Source organism: Vitis vinifera, chromosome 15 (assembly GCF_030704535.1).
Source record: "Vitis vinifera cultivar Pinot Noir 40024 chromosome 15, ASM3070453v1".
Lineage (NCBI taxonomy): Eukaryota > Viridiplantae > Streptophyta > Magnoliopsida > Vitales > Vitaceae > Vitis > Vitis vinifera.
The window spans coordinates 9,093,013-9,108,386 of record NC_081819.1 but is presented as its reverse complement, the minus strand read 5'-3'; the positions used below and the strand labels follow the sequence as shown (position 1 = coordinate 9,108,386).

Below are 15,374 nucleotides of genomic sequence, written 5' to 3'. Positions count from 1 at the left end.
TGATGCCCTATTGCTCAGCTGTACCTACTTATTTGTGGCGATCCTCATGTGCAAATAATGCGCAGAAAATTCCTCCGAAGTTACAACTAGATGATTTTCTACTTGGACATCAAATCGTGACTTGGACGTTGCCTAGCATGCACACCCCCAATTTGACTCTCCCCTGTGACCACCCAACAAGCCACCTGAAGGAATGCTGCGGCACCAAGTGATGCTTCCAGCAATTCCTCTAGTGTTTTGTGCCCACCTCCATATACATGGTCAGACCTCCTTCCATAATGTCATCCTTCTTTAATACCTTCTGTCTTTATACCCAGCACCAAGGAGGCAACTGCAGCTACCATTTTCATCAAAGTTCCCTTTGCTTTCGCAAGCTGAAATGGACATTGGTCAAAAGAGGGTGACATCCTTGGCATCTGCATGCTTGATTATGGCCAAGGTTGTGAACCCAGTTCCTCCAGAAAGAGTAATAGTGCAGATGTTTTCTTCAAGTTCAGGATAGAGGACCTTTAGTACACTGTGGGTTGAAGCTTGTTCTACTCGTCTGCACCATTGTCTTCTCTATAAGAAAGAACCACTCAGAACCAAACAACAAACTTTGGCATGGAGGCCTATACCCCAATATTGGTTTTTAACCAACTTTAAGAAACTTTTTTTCCAGAAAACATCGATCGAAGTATAACCATCTTTCACTAAAAGCTGGATGCGCCGTAGCAGAGAGAGCACACTTTCAGGAGTTATAATGCTGGGATCTTGAGGAAAGTAGACACATTCCCACTCTGGGCCAAGAAGAATGCACCAGCATACATGGTTGGAAATGGAGCCACTATAGACTTGTTCATTTTGCTTATCAAAGCTTGCATATCGAAGGCTTTAAATGCAGGTTTGTGAGCAGTCATTTCACATACACAGCATCCTAGAGACCAGATCTAGGAGCTTCCCCTAGTCTTCCCTGAAGGTTACAAAATTTACAGTTTCCAGGTCCAAATGGGACAAGATCACCTTCATCTGCCATTCTCAGGGAACATAGTACCCATTTCTGCAGTCACTAAGACTTCTAGGAAAAGAGGAGATGTCTCAAATCCTCATTCTCATCTTCACTACCAGTATATATCTTATCAGACCCAGATGGCAAAGCAAACCCGAACACAAAACTCCAATGCAATTCCGTGGCCACCATTTTGAACCAATAGATTGAAGCACAGATACAATCACAGAAATCCTCCATTGAGTTAATTTCCCTCCACAACCTCACTTCTCCAATCCCAGCAACTTGGCCATTGATGACATCACCCCACCATCAACAAGAAATAGAGCAATAAACAGAGGAGGAAAAACACAGAAACAGAGTATGAACCTAGCTCTATTTCATGGATTGTCAAAAGAGCTAGTAGCAGGTAGCATCAACAAGAAAAGAAATGCAATCCTTACTTATGATATGGGAAAAGGCTCATGATTTTAATAATTTCTCTTATACATGAAGCTAAAATTGGAGCTTTTCTTTGGGGGGGGAGGAGGAAATTAAAGAAAATCAGGAAGTTCGGCTAATTTCTTATTTTCAGTTTTAAATTTGGAATAAATCAAGCAACAACATTTATAACAAAATGTATAAAATTAAAAATATACAATTTGGCCCAATTTGTTATAATCATTAAACAATGAATTTTCTCTAAGTAGTTGTGACCATAGGAGGAAAACAGAGCTAGAAAATTCTCTCATCTCCGATGAATATCTCTTAAAAAGAAAATTCAAGAATTCAAAATAATAAAAAATAAATGCAGAATATGAATGATGAGCGTGAGACAAGAGATAACCGGTAACCTTCGGTTGGTTCTGAATCCTCATTTGCCTTAGGCTTGGTGCTGAATCCCCATTTTCCAATTATTCTTGTAGTGGTCCTGCTAACTTGGGCTCTAAAAAGAGCCCCCACAGTACATGATCACCACCACCAAAGGTGTAGGTTAGCAGGATGCACCTGTTGAGAACAGAAATGGCGAGGACATCTCCGGAACAGATGCCGAGGTGGAGCAACCCCTGCGCCAAGTTCAGGACGCTGTCGACAACCTAGGTGGTTAGAACCTCTTTATCATCACGACAACATAATTCCAAAAACTAATCAACAAGGAAAAACAAGAATCAGAGACAATTTCATATCATTTTCATAACACACCAACCAAAATAAACAAAGAACCATAAACCATTCATACCTGTGAGCTTCAGAAGTTGTACTATCCTAAAAAGCGTCAGTAGCAAAGCTGGACAACATGAACGCAATCAGCAAAGAGAAATCAAGAAAACGCTTACTTCACTCGAAGACTGTTAAACACAGAAATGTCATAAATTCTGAAACTATTTGTCAATATTTTGATATGGTTCTAAGATGATAAACTATTTTTGCCCTAGGATGCACCTTATTCCCAAAACTGAGTAATTCCTGAGTCTAGATTATCTCATGGTTTTGAATTTGTAACTTTTCCATGAAAAATGATACATGATACATGATGGAGCAGTTGATTAATCTGTTTAGTGAATGGTCAATCAAGATCGGGGGAAAAAATGGAAAACTTATTTAAAGTGTAGTATTTAAAGTATGTGAGAAACTTGCCAAAGGTTTTACCTGGACATGGTATTCCACCAACCCAAATTCATACAAGTGATGATCAATCTCCATAGGCTTCTCAGTGCTGCCATGAAAGAAGTAATCTTGATCATTAGTGTAATTTTAATTTTAATGGTGAAGAAATAAAGAAAATGAAATTATAATTGGAGGAAGAATTGAGGTTGAAGCAAGATGATGAGGAGAGATTTATTTGAACCATGTGATGACTTGGATTGGGTTATGATATATGCTCAGCAAGAGAGTCCAAGGATACATAAAGAGGAAGGAAAGATCAATAAAGGTTAGGTCATGTTGTCTGGCCTAATATGTTGAGGGAGGAAATTCTGAAGCTTTAAGATGGTCTGGTGGAAGAGGAGGAGAGTGTGGTACTGGGGTATCTTAAATGGACATTGAGGCTTTAATCCATTACCGCATTCACTGTGATCGTAATCTGAAACGGATTGCTCTGAATGCATCTGCACCTAGGTTGACTATACGAGTACTTGAGCTTCACAGAGTTGGAGTTATAACAACCTAAAATCAGGAGTTCCTTGATATAAACTTAAAAAAGCAAACTTAGGGAAACTGTTTTCCTGATTATAACGTATAATTGGCGTGGAATTGAACCAAAAGCAGTCTTATATGAAAGTATAATTCTTCCAGTAATAAAGATTTAGTAGCATAATCAAATCAAAATGCAAACAAATCAAATCCAAGCAATTCAATTCTCAATTGCAACACCCACAACAGCAAGATTCTCTAACATAAATCAAGATGAATCGAGTCAAACACAAAGAATTCAATCCCAATTGCAACAGCCAAAACATATCAAGATTAATATTCATAAACCTCAATTCTTTATCGCAACACTCATCAGACCAAGATTAATCCACACGAATCCAGAACAGTCAAATCAAATCCAAGCAATTCGATTCCCAATTGCAACACCCACAACAACAAGATTCTCTAACATAATTCAAGAAGAATGAAATCAGACACAAAGAATTCAATCCCAAACATTTAGTACCTGCCTGCAATTTGATTTCTAAACATATTTTCAACTCCAAACTTTGATTCTTGGTCAGTTAATAACAGTCTTACTTGATACAGCGCAGTTGGGGTGGTTAAAGCCTGCAGGGACAACCTAGTAGGTTGCCTATACTCCTGAATTTTAAGTCTGGATTCCAGTCTGGCCCTTCCTTTGACTTGGCGTTTTTCTGACCATCAGCAGTACTTGAGGTAGGTGTAGAATTTCCCCTATCTTGCATAGATGTATTATAGTTTATCTCAGAAACTTCTTTAGATTTAATTCTAAGAGGAGTTTTAGCAGTAACAGCAACTCTCTGCATACCACCAATGGCCAAGTGGCACAAGCAGCACTCATCCTTAATAATGAGTGACTGTGTGCCTTTTTAAGTGTTGCTTCAGAGGTAATAGCCCTTATTTCAAGCTCCTGATTAAGGGAATCCAAGTCATGTCCATCCTCAGCAAATCTTAAGATCTGCTCATTCATGTCTTGATTCATTGTCTCCATTTGGGCCTTCGTGGATGAAATTGCGTACACGCAAGTAGAGTGCTCAATTCTAAGATTCTGCAATTCTTCCAGCATCTGCTTCTGGTTTTCCTCAGGCTCCTGGACAAGGGCTTCACAGTAGCGCTCCATTTGGTCTAAAGGTGACAATCATACCAAGTTTAAGGATGCCTGTTTCAACACAACCAACATGAACAGTGCCAATACCACCAATCTTGTAAACATCTTGGCTTTAGAATACTTTGGTGTTGTTGCATACATCTCATTGCAACAACCTATTATTTCCTTGACACCAAGGGTGAAGGCAAGCAAAGTATGCTCACGAGTCTAACCATTCTGGGGTATACCAGCTTCAAAACAGTTGAGATGCATATGGCGGAGCTTTGGAGCCTGCACCTTTACCTCAACTTTCATCATAGAAGTACCATCTTGCCCATTGCTACTTCACTGTCGATTGGAATAAAGCCCGAGCAGAGAAGACTGTAGCATGTTGTGGCCAGACATGCATCACTAGTCCAATGAGTGAATAGCCTTGTATTGTTGTGACCATGTAGATCTGAACTGACCTGCCAATCAGCTTCAATGCTGTTAAGGTCTTCACCAAAGGAGTCTCTCAATATCCAAAGCTGAGACAGACTGAACTCATTTGGCTGTTGTATTTTGGGTTCCCAAACATTAATGGTGGCTTTAACTCCATAGTTTTTATCTCCTTCAACATAAACAACTCCATGCTGATGGCCACTCTCATTGATTGAGGTCTGGATCTGCAGACCTTGGCAGGAAATGATCTCGTGCCTCTTCCTTCCATATCTTTTCACTGAACATACACTACAAATATTATCCTGCTTTGTTCTTCTGATGGGTATGGTGTCTTCAGGGCATTTATCATTCACATGTCACAGCCGAGTGATTGGAGGGAGTGTCCTGAACTAGGTCCTATCAAGGATATTCTTTCTGCATCTGATTTCTGATAGAATCCATGTTCCAAATTTAAAAGCTGTATTTGAAATCCATTTCGCAAAGGATGACCTTTCTGCCCGTCAGGATATGCATGTCCAGGCTCCAAAGAATTCAGTAAATCCACACAATCGGCTTCCTGTATGTCAAACTTACTTGAGAGACCATATGCTAAATCTGAATGCAACTTCTGATCCACAGGCCACTTAGATAAATATGCAGAATACCCTTCAGAAGTTTGCCACTCTTCTTATTGTTATAGGCCGCATAAGCACCAGACTCAATGCAAGGAATCTGATCAGAATCAGGATGAATGAAATTGAAACTCAGATCAAAGGGAACTTGGGCGAATCTGAGGTAGATGTAAACGGGCAAGCAAGAAGGGCAAGTTGCTGGGAGGCCAAAGCATGGCTTCCTTGTGACAAGAGTGAGTTTCTAGTTGTTCCAGTTCATCCATTAATGGAGAAGATTGAGCTCTGAAAACCCCTTTGGTTGAGAGAGTTAGGGTTTATAAGGTTTCAGAGAAGATGTAGGGAGTGGAGAGAATAAAAAAATAATAATAAATGGATTGGCAGTCCAAATAGGCACGTTCATTGGTTTAAGAAGTCTGAATTTCCCCTTAAGGAAGTATTTTGCTTAGCTCCATTCTCTTAATCCTCTGAACAGTTTCCACAGCATTTTTTAACCTTCTTTGTACCCACCTTGCTGTCTGGAGTTGCTCAGTCATAGCACTAGCACAGTCAAAGCTGAAGGGATGACACAACTCCCTTAGGATTGTTGAGGAAGGACACAAGATTATCAGCTGAATGAGAAACAATAGAGCAGAAAACACCAGCCATATCTATCAGCAAAGCTTACACCAAGCTGCAGACTTCTATTGCACTGATCCTTCAGAGTAGGAATGGCATCCTTGTACTCAATAATGATCCCAAAAGAAGCAAATTTGATCAATGCATATGGAATCTGACATCCCCAAAAAGGAACAAGACATTTGTACAATCCCAAAGCTCCTTCAGCTTTAACAAACTTGGGATATCCATCTGACAGATCTCTAGCAAAGGTAGTCTCAGTCTGAACCCGGACCTCACTGCCTTCACAATCTACTTTGAAAGCATCAGGTGGTGAATGAAACTCACCCCACCCTTCTCTCGCAATCTCCCCAAACCCAATGGATTTTAAATTCTGACCCCATGGCCTCCATTAACAGAGAGAGAAAAACACAAACAGAAAACAGGTGAGACCCAAGAGGAGCCAAGCAAGCAAGCAAACTATTGAATGAGGTCCATTTTCATGTTTTAATCAAAGGGCCAAAAGCAGGTGAAAGAGACAGGGGGCAGAAGCATGATTCTCATACCATACACAGTGAAGCTGAATCATATTGAAGATAAATCTCAAAGAAAACCAAAGATGCAGTATATGAATACGGAAAGATCTAGTCTATCAACAACTTAGAAAGCAACAAGCAATGTCCGTACATCCAATATTCACACCCAATCAGCAAACAATGCTCAAAATCAGCAAAAACAGATGATGACGAGAATGAAATCCATAATGGGCATACCTGAGCCTCTCAAGCAAAGCTTGCTCAGCTTCCAACGCTCTCTCTTCCTCTAGGACCAACAAAACCGTAGCTTCCCCTCTGAAATGGATACCCCTGTCACTCTCTTTAAAATTCCCTCTCTCAGACCACTTAGAAAAACTCCACCAAGACTTCACCCTCTCCTGCTCACAACTTCAGCTCTCAAAACATTTTTCCAAGCCTCTCCCCTGTTCTCTCTCAAAAACCTTAGAAACACACCCACCCCCCACAGCTTGTTTTTATTTGCTCCGGATTTCCTCTGCTGGTTTTTCCGTCATGATCACAAAAATCCCTCTGCTAGTTTCTCTCCTCCTCTCCAACTGTCCCACACACTCTCTCTCTAACAGTTCCCCCAACCTGCTCTCTCTGCTCTAACCAACACCCACACTGCCAAAGGAGCCTCCTGCTCTCTGGGTTTTCTCTGTCTTTCTCTGAAATCTACCAACAGAATGGAGGGTCTACTGCCACGTGTCCCACAAGTGGTCCCAACTAGGGATAATGCCACTAAAATGGTTGCTTTGGATGTTCTTGGCAAGAAAAAACGTGTCTTATAATCAGAAAAACACATAAAACGGGTTATGAGAAAGACTGCTATGAAGGAACCTACAAGTGGGAGATCAGACGAGAAGATCATATATAGACTCAGTAAAGTAGCTTGATGATAGATCCCTATGACAACAGATCCAAATATGATTTTCAAGGCTTAGAAATTTGGCTGATAGAAGATACCAACAGAAGAGGCTAGATAATATATAAACATTATGATTTCTAAATGAGTATAAAATAATTCATGCAACTGCCAACTAGTTTCCACTCCAATGATAGAACATTAACACACACAACATCAATACAAAGAGGGCTTATCATTGTGTCATAAGCTTCAAAAAAAAAAACCACTACCACCATGTAATACCAATAGTATAACTGTCTTGCTTCCTTTCAAGTCATACAGGCTGGTAATTATACATTTCTTTTAGTTTTTGTAAGCCCGCAAACACGTTGCCAATGAGTTCAAATAATGAATTGAGGCTCAAATCCCTGGAAGAATGAAATTTCCATTTTTGAATCATTAAACTAAACCAACTATAGTAACCAGTCAAATAGGCAATACCAGGACAAACAATTGAAGATTTTTCATTAAAGTGTGAGACTAAGAAGTATTTTGACTCAATTTCTAGCATGCCAAATTTCTGCATTTATAGAAAATGAAACCATAGATAAAATTAAATAAATCATTAAGAATGCTAATAGAAACTAATAATCAAGCATCTCATATATCAGTGGCACTAGGGGTAACCTGTAAGGAATTTCACCCTGACTGTCATTGGAGCTTACATCCCTAATAGAAAGCATAAATTGAAAAAACAATTAGTGAATAAAACTCACATAATTTTACATAAACCTAAATCTAAATCGATATAACTCATATAGTTGCTTCAAATTATAGAGATTATGGAGCTGGCCTCCAAGATGTCCATCACGTATCATCCAAATTGTGCACATAGTTAAAGAGGACCTATGTTGCATTACATGAAAATGATAATTCACCTAAAACATGACTCCCTTCCATGATTCATCACATGGATCCCCAACATCTGATCTCTACTTCTCCAACTGTGGTGGGTGATTCAGTTCCTCATACAAGTCTTGAAAAGCTGCTACTGTAGAAAGTAAAAAGGAGGGAATTATTTTGAAATCTTAATCTATGGTCAGGATCCAATGGCCCCACTTAATTACTTAAACTAGCTTTATTCTGATTATCAGGCCATTAATCAGTCATTTTTATTTTTGATACAATATAGAACCTGATCGCTTTTGGGCTTTCATCCATTTTTGGTGGATCCACTATGGCTGCCCAAGAAGTTATGTAGGCCTCATTCATATAGTTTAATCTCTGTAAAGAAGAAAAATAAGTGTAATGAGTTTGAAGAAGGATGTAAAAATAATTTATAAACTTTAATTCTATATTTTTCTTTTTCTTTATTATTTAAATATTTTCTTTTCCTTGCATTTTCCCTCAAATTTTCCAAGAGCCAAATATAGGGTATGGAAATTGAGAAACACTGTAAACCACACAGTTTTGAAATCAGTTCATCCTAAACAAAATGAAGAACAACACACAATCAGCTCATCCAAAAAGAAACGAAGAACACCACACAGAGATTTTCTAACTTGCATCATCAATCACTATCAGAGTAGAAAACATATACAAACACAATATATACATCCAATACTTTTTCACACTAATCAAAATTTCCCCCTCGCAGAAATGAAGAAGCCGCCAGCCAAAGGACAGCCAAAAAAAAAAGCACCAATGGGTTCTACAATTGAAAAGACAATGAAATTTATGCATATGCAAAGAGAAGAAATCAACTTGAAAGAAAAACCCCCAGAAATTAAAATTCATCGTCAATTTCCTTTTCACTGTGCATCCTAGCCCAACACGTTTTAGTAGTTAACTCAAGAAGATAAACCAACATCAAGAAAAAAAGTACCAACCATTTCTGCAAAAACCCCTGTCCAATGAGGCCAAAAGGTCCGTTTGGGTTCCAAGAAACCAAAGAAAAAGAAGAGAAAATGAAAATAAAATTTTACAGGGCCAAAAGGTTGCATTAGGACCAGTCCAGAGATGGGATTCACCCTTTCTCGGCATCCAAACTAACTAAACTAAATTAAATCAACATTAGATCATCTGAACAGCAACGGAGCATACCCGAGAAAAAAAAAACCCAGTTCAGTTGAAGGGTCTTTCTGTTGATGGTCATAATCTGTTTATCCCAGGAACCAATAAAAAAAAAGGTTTTCAAGAACTCATAATCGGTTTTTTCAACGAGAATTCATTCATTGAGAAAACAGAGTACATTTACAAGAAAAATGGGTGAAAATAAAACTTAAGAACTCGGTTTTCAACTTACCTGTGGGGAAACTTTTAGGGAGAGAAAGACGTCGAGATCCTTGAGAATGAGAGCTGAGTACTGCGTTCTTGAATGGGTTTTACAGATTGATGTTGGCAGCTCAGCCTACTCCCCCACTTTTGAAGCCAACGGTGTTCTTGAGCAAGAGCATGCTCCCACTTTTGAAGACGTCACGTGAGAGCTGCCTTCTTGAACGAGTTCGGATGCCGTTAAGCCCACAATCATATTGAGTTTTATTAAATTATTTAAATAAAAAAGGAATGTTTAGGATAGAAATTGTACTTTTTTTTAATTAGGTAACGGGACAATGTCAATAAATCATTCCCCATAATATTTCAATGTTTTATTTATTCATAAAAAAAATATTTATTTCTATTTTTTCACTTTTTTGTTTTATTTTATTTATATTTTTCTCGAATTTTTGTAATATATATTTTAAACTTGTAAACTTAGAAATTTTTTAGAAAATTTAAAAGAAAGCAAAAAAGAAAAATATTACAAAAATGTAGCAAAAAAAACAGATTTTTTTCTATTACAAAATATATATATATATATATATTAAATCATTTAATAATATAATTTTTTTTTAAACTGCCCTCTTTTTCATTTAAAAAAATGAGTAAATAATCCCTTAATATTTTTTTCCCTTGAAAGTAGAGGGAAAAAAAGCACACTAAAATTATATTTGGTTCCTCAAAAGTAAATTAGAAATAACTAAGGACAATATTCCTTCAAATATAATTAAAGTTAATTACAAATTTATATATTTATAAATTATTTAATTTTTATATAAAGTCAAAAAATATATCAAATGAATAATATGCTTAAATTATTAATTTAAAACTTATTATTTAATTCTTACTTTATGTATTAAGATTATTTGGTGAAATTAACTTAAATTATTCTAAATCATTAAATTGACATATTTATCGTCATAAATTATAATTAAGGCAAAAGAGTTTGAGTAATAGTGGAAGTTGTAAAATAACAAAGGAAATCGTGAAGTTAACTAGGATAAATGAGGGTAAAAAAATAAAATGAAGATATGAAATTAAAAATAAGTTAATTGTTTTACTTATTACTTAAAATTATTTTTTTACTTTAAGTCATATCATTAAATTATTTTACCAAATATTTTTAATTTACTTAATGATTTAAATTAAATTATTAAATCACTTTAAGTTGGTTTGCCAAACACCCAATTAGTATGACAACATAAATTTTAAATAATACTTTGAGCATGTTTGAGATACGGGAATGAGAAGTAGGTATGAATATATTATTTATTTTCTTATCGATTCTCATGTTTGGATAATTTAAGTGACAATGAAAATGAAATCAAGAATGATTCCAAAATAATTGAAACCTCACTTTCATCGTTACGATGTACAAATAGCATGCTTCTTAATTAAATTAAAACCGTTATATTACCACATCCAATTATGAGATAGGTTATCCGATTATATGTAACAGGAGCTTTAAATACAATTTTGTCATCCTAGCATCAACAGGAGATACGTCATTACCTATACAATGACCAAGCATTTAATTGTCTCTTTTCCTCACTTGCTTGGTGATTTGCTTTAATCAATTCTTATTGTTGTAAGAAGTAACAATGACAAAAAAAAAAAAAAAAAAAAATCATCAAAAGTTGTTTTATGTTGGGTTGGGATTTTGGTTTGGACAATAATAAAAGGGTTTAATATCCACTCAACCTAACCTTCAATTAATAGACTTATGGCAAGGGTACATACATACATACAAAAGAATTGATTATACTAGTTCTAATGGAATGCAGAATAGAGATGGAGGTTGAGGACTACATATAGAAGGCCAAAACATCATGCAATAACCAAACATTGATTTCCTATCCACCGATGAATCAGCATAGTTTGCACCTCTATAGGCTTCTAGTGTGAGTGCATTATTCCTTTCGAATAGAACTCCCTTTCCTAGACTACCTTTTAGGTAGTGTAACACACAGTAGGCAGCTTGAAGATGTGTCTCCCTTAGATCATGCATAAACTGACTAATCATGCTTACTAAGTATGCTATATCTAGTCGTGTATAAGCAAGATAAATGAGTTTTCCTACCAATCTCTAATACATTTCTTTATCAACAACTAGTTCTTCTTTTGTTTCCCCTGATTTTTGGTTTGGCTCAATTGGTGTAGTTTCTGGTTTACAACCAAGTTTTCCTATTTCTTTCAAGAGATCTATCACATACTTTTGCTGTGAGATAAAAATTCTCTGTCTTGAGTATGAGACTTCAATTCCAAGGAAATATTTCAGTCTTCCAAGTTCCTTAATTTCAAATTCTTTGATCAAACATTGTTTCAGATCTTGTTTCTCCTTCTTGTCATTTTCTGTAACAATAATATCATCAACATATACTAGGAAGGTTGTCACTCCCCCTGTGGTCGAATGTTTGATGAAAAGAGTATGATCTCCTTGGCTCTGTCTATACGTTGCTACTTTCATCACTCTAGCAAATCTCCCAAAACCAAGCTTTGGGCGATTGTTTCAGCCCATATAAGGCCTTTCTCAATCTACACACCTTATTAACCGTTTCCTCTCCTTCAAATCCTGGTGGAATGCTTATACAAATTTCCTCTTCTAGGTCCTCATGCAAGAAAACATTCTTCACATCATATTGTTGAAGTTGCCAATTAAAATGAGCTGCCAAAGATAACAGGATTCTCATAGTGTTCATTTTTCCCATAGGAGCAAATGTCTCTTGATAATCAACTTCATATGTCTAAGTATATCCCTTAGCAATCAATCTTGCTTTATAATTTTCAAGAGAACCATCAGCCTTGTATTTCAAAATGAAAACCCATTTGCAACCCACTAGGTTCTTCCCTTTTGGCTTATCAACAATCTTTCATGTTTTATTCTTTTCCAATGCATCCATTTCCTCTCTCATAGCATTCCTCCACTCTCTTTGTGATAATGCCTCAGATAAAGTATTTGGAACAAAAATAGTGTTTAGACTCACAATAAAATTTCTATGTTGTGGTGACAAATGTTTAAGAGACACATAATGGGATATCGGATATAAAGATCATTTTATGCATTCTCTGGTACCTTTTCTAAGAGCAATAGGAAGATCTAAATCCCTATTTGGTGTTTGAACAGATTATATATGCAAAGATCATTCAGAACTTACCATGTTTTCATTAGCAGGGCTTGGGACGTCATTTGGAACTTGTATCAGGTCTGGTACAGTTGTTTTTCTCGAATACACCTAGGGAAATCACACAGAGTCATTAATACGAACAAAAGCTGGAGTAACTACTGGTGTAGACACATGTTTTGGGACTGACATATGTTTAGGTACTGAGATAGACTAAATGGAGGTTGGAACATTTTGTTTTTAAGTAGAAGGAGATTGAATCGAGATCACCGCGATCTTTATCTTCTATGAGTAAAGTCTCCCTCTGAAGATAAGACTGCATGAAGTATGGTTTCTTTTCAGCAAAGGTGACATCGGTAGATATGTAAAATTTTCTAGAGGGAGGATGATAACACTTATACCTTTTTTGTGTAGATGAAAAGCTAAGAACCACACATTTGATTGCTTTGGGGTCTAATTTTCCTCTATTACTCTAGGTATGAGGCTAATTGATGTTCTGACATGTCGATAGAATTTTACAAGGGTTTCCAACGGAGTCTTGAAATCTAATATTTTTTAGGGTAGTCTATTGATCATGTAAGCGGCAGTAAGAACAACCTCTCCCCAATAAGATTTAGGAACATTCCCCTGAAATAACAGTGCTTGAGTAGTGTTGAGTAAATGGTCATTTTTTCTTTTAGTGACCCCCTTTTGTTGTGGTGTGTTTACATGGGATGATTCATGAATAATGTCTTCTTTTTTTAAGTAAGGTGTCAAATTTTGGTTGAAGTATTCCCTTGCATTGTCTGACCTAAAGATTTTAATTTTTACCCCAAATTGGTTTTGAATCATGGAGTGAAAGTCAAGGACAACATTGCTTACATCATATTTTTGTTTGATTAAGAATATCCAAGTAACCCTAGTACAATCATCAATTAGAGAAACAAACCAATGAGACCCGAAAATATTTGGAATTGTGGATGGTCCCCAAATGTCACTATGGATCAATTCAAAAGGATGAGAACTTCTTTTATTACTAATAGGAAAGGATACACGAGTATGTTTTGCAAGTTCACAAACATCACAATGACATTCTATGATATCAATCCTTTAAACAAAGAGGGAAACATGATATTTAAAACTCTAAAAGAAGGATGACCAAGATGAAAGTGATTGAGCTGAATGACATCTCTATTTGAAGAACTAGGAAATGATAAGGACAAATTATTCATGACTTTATTTGAAGAACCTAATGTTTAAAGATAGTAAAGCCCATTCCTTTCCTTAGCAAGTCCGATCTTCCTTCCCGAACACTGGTCCTAAAAAACACAATAAGGATGAAAAAATGCATAACATTTTAGGTCTTCCGTGAGCTTTTGAATTGAAACTAGATTTGTTGACAATTTTGGTACATGAAGGACATTTTTAAGAATGAGGGATGGTGTCACATAGACATCTTCTAATCTTGCAACTGTAGCAAGAGAACCATTTGCTACCATAATTTTCCTACTACTAGGACACGGAGTATAAGTGCAGAAATATTGTGAAGTGTGACTCATGTCAATGGCTCCTAAGTCAATTACCCAACAGTTGGCCAAACACTTTTCTGAGACATGAAATCTAAAAGGGAATGGAGACTTACCTGAGAGCGCCAATGAACATGCATCAGAAGGCTTGTCAAAAGATCCTAACAAGCCTCTTAAGTCTTTCAATCTCTTCACTATGAAGACCTCCTTTCTCCTGTCTCTCGCTTTGCTTGGTTTGTTCTGTCAAATTAGCCTGAGATTTCTGCTGGCCTCCTTGATTTCCCCATTCTCAGCTTGATGTTGATGGTTTACCATTCAATTTCCAATAATGCTCCCCGATATGCCTTGGGTTATAGTAAGTGCACCACAAATTATCCTTGTTGTCTTTCCACAGATTGTCTTTGTTGTCTCTCCCCAAGACTCTTATTAGGTCTACTTTCCCTCTTTTTTGTGGCTGGGTTTGTTCATTTTTAGTCACCAAGGCTGAACCTTCTAAAGTTTGAGGCTCAAGCATTATACCCCTTCGACTTTCTTCTACCTTAATTAGAGAGATTGTCTTCTCCAATGAAGGTGTCTCCTCCTTTCCAAGTATCTGAACCCTAACCTGATCAAATTTAGGATTGAGTCTAACCAAGAAATCATAAACTCGGTCCTTCTCAATGAAGTTCTTCAAGATGATAGTGTCTTCTGAACATTTCATCTCAAATACTCGATAGTGATCAAGTTCCTGCCACAAATTCTTCAATGAATTGGTATACTCTATCACTGTTCTGCTCTCTTATTTGGTAGCACTTGTCTTCACCTTAATTTCATACACTTGGGCTGCATCACGAGCTTTTGAGTAGGTTTGACGAATGGAGTCCCAAATTTCCTTTGCTGTTGTTAGAAACATATAGGTATCACTAATTGCAGGATCCATTAAGTCCCACAACCATGATGATCATGGAATCATGTTTTTCCCACTCTTCAAACATTGAGTCTCCTTTTTTTGGTCTTATCCTGAGAATATGGCTAAGTCTCCCTTTGCCCTTCAGATATGTTTTAATAAATTGAGACCACTTGAGATAATTTTTCTCATTTAGTCTGTAACTGGCTCTGACATTCTGCAGATCTCCCATCATTTGATTAGAGTTAACCTTGTTTGACGGAATA

At 36.7% G+C, this 15,374-nt stretch overlaps 1 long non-coding RNA gene across 3 annotated transcripts; it reads right to left on the bottom strand.

Moving 5' to 3' along the window:
* Positions 1-722: 722 nt before the first annotated feature.
* LOC100854202 (uncharacterized) lies at positions 723-9,770 on the bottom strand. Of its 3 annotated transcripts, XR_009467886.1 has the most exons (7): positions 9,582-9,770; positions 8,472-8,560; positions 6,649-8,327; positions 3,701-6,282; positions 2,618-2,684; positions 2,208-2,255; positions 723-2,112 (listed from the first exon to the last, which is right to left on the bottom strand). It is a non-coding gene; the product is annotated as an uncharacterized LOC100854202 (long non-coding RNA). The 3 variants fall into 3 exon arrangements; XR_009467887.1 differs by having other exon boundaries at positions 723-2,053; positions 3,701-8,327; XR_002031910.2 differs by lacking the exon at positions 3,701-6,282.
* Between the last annotated feature and the right edge of the window lie 5,604 nt (positions 9,771-15,374).